We start from the raw sequence: 2,500 nt of genomic DNA, 5'->3' as shown, positions 1-2,500 counted from the left end.
CCGAGTCGGACAAGCAACAACCTTATTGCCAAGCAAAAGCCAGGCAATCCCACCCACGAGGGTGGGAGTTATGCACAAATACGTGCTTACCATGCCCAATGCCAGCCAAGGCCTGCCCAAGCCAAGAACAGCATGATCATCACCAATTTCCTCACAAATCAATCCAAATTTCAATTTTTTGATCGAATTCCATCAAGAATGTCCATGAATTTGATTGAAATGATGAAAAGAGCAACGAAAATTGCAGGGGAAAACACGTTAAGACGTAGTTTTTTGCTTGCCTGCTGTGCCCATAGGCGCGCCCCGTGCCTGCCGAGCCTACCCCCACACCCACCCTCCCCCTATATATGACTGGAAGGGCCATTTTCAGTTTTGTAGAAAAAGTGCACTTTTTTCCCTGTATCCATAAGTTTTTAAAAGTGCTTAAAAGTGGACCTAGAAGACGAATTTTTTTTTGAATTTTTTTATGGTTGTTAGGGACATTAAAACAGCAAAACACGAAAGAATCGTAATATTCCGATGTCGGATGAATTAATTACGAATTTTTCGGCCGACAACTTCGCAAAGGGCGGATACCACGTAAAAAACAACCTAGAAGTCGAATTTTGACTTCGTTTTTTTTTGTGCACACCCCAACACAATAAGTATAAGTGGACTGGAAAGTGGCTAAGCGATCCGACGAAGTTTCGATTGAGTTGATTTTTTGGCCGAAAAACTCGGAAAAAAAAGGCGGATTTTGACGTAAAACGCCGCCTAGAAGTCGAATTTTGAGATGGTGTCTTGTGTGCACACTACACACAATATGTATAAGTGGAATGGAAAGTGGCTAAGCATTCCGAGGAATTTTCGATTTATTTTGATTTTTCGGCCGAAACGCCGAAAATAAGGCGGATTTGACGTAAAACGCCTCATATAAGTCGAATTTTGGGAAGGTGTCTTGTGTGCACACTGCACACAATATGTATAAGTGGACTGGAAAGTCGCTAAGCATTCCGAGGAAGTTTCGATTTATTTTGATTTTTCGGCCGAAACGCCGAAAATAGGCGGATTTGACGTAAAAACGCCTCATATAAGTCGAATTTTGGGAAGGTGTCTTGTGTGCACACTGCACATAATATTTATAAGTGGACTGGAAAGTGGAAAAATATTTTCGGAGCACTTTGATTTTTTGGCCCCCCGCGTGCCTTGCCACGCCCTTGCTTATAGCAAAACGAGACGGGGCCTTGGTCCAACTTGGCATAGGCATGGAATTTGATCTTTATTACTTGGCCACGGTCATGCCACGGTACATGGAGGTTGCTTGACACCCCCGTGTGCATTTCGGAGCACTTTGATTTTTTGGCCCCCCGCGTGCCTTGCCACGCCCTTGCTTATAGCAAAACGAGACGGGGCCTTGGTCCAACTTGGCATAGGCATGGAATTTGATCTTTATTACTTGGCCACGGTCATGCCACGGTACATGGAGGTTGCTTGACACCCCCGTGTGCATTTCGGAGCACTTTGATTTTTTGGCCCCCCCGCGTGCCTTGCCACGCCCCTTGCTTATAGCAAAACGAGACGGGGCCTTGGTCCCAACTTGGCATAGGCATGGAATTTGATCTTTATTACTTGGGCCACGGTCATGCCACGGTACATGGAGGTTGCTTGACACCCCCGTGTGCATTTTCGGAGCACTTTGATTTTTTGGCCCCCCGCGTGCCTTGCCACGCCCTTGCTTATAGCAAAACGAGACGGGGCCTTGGTCCCAACTTGGCATAGGCATGGAATTTGATCTTTATTACTTGGCCACGGTCATTGCCACGGTACATGGAGGTTGCTTGACACCCCCGTGTGCATTTTGGAGCACTTTGATTTTTTGGCCCCCCGCGTGCCTTGGCCACGCCCTTGCTTATAGCAAAACGAGACGGGGCCTTGGTCCAACTTGGCCTAGGCATGGAATTTGATCTTTATTACTTGGCCACGGTCATGCCACGGTACATGGAGGTTGCTTGACACCCCCGTGTGCATTTTCGGAGCACTTTGATTTTTTGGCCCCCCGCGTGCCTTGCCACGCCCTTGCTATAGCAAAACGAGACGGGGCCTTGGTCCAACTTGGCATAGGCATGGAATTTGATCTTTATTACTTGGCCACGGTCATGCCCACGGTACATGGAGGTTGCTTGACACCCCCGTGTGCATTTCGGAGCACTTTTGATTTTTTGGCCCCCCGCGTGCCTTGCCACGCCCTTGCTTATAGCAAAACGAGACGGGGCCTTGGTCCAACTTGGCATAGGCATGGAATTTGATCTTTATTACTTGGCCACGGTCATGCCACGGTACATGGAGGTTGCTTGACACCCCCGTGTGCATTTTCGGAGCACTTTGATTTTTTGGCCCCCCGCGTGCCTTGCCCACGCCCTTGCTTATAGCAAAACGATATGGGGCCTTGGTCCAACTTGGCATAGGCATGGAATTGATCTTTATTACTTGGCCACGGTCATGCCACGGTACATGGAGGTTG

This window comes from Trifolium pratense, unplaced genomic scaffold (assembly GCF_020283565.1).
Source record: "Trifolium pratense cultivar HEN17-A07 unplaced genomic scaffold, ARS_RC_1.1 scaffold_131, whole genome shotgun sequence".
Lineage (NCBI taxonomy): Eukaryota > Viridiplantae > Streptophyta > Magnoliopsida > Fabales > Fabaceae > Trifolium > Trifolium pratense.
Note: the sequence above shows the minus strand (reverse complement) of the source record.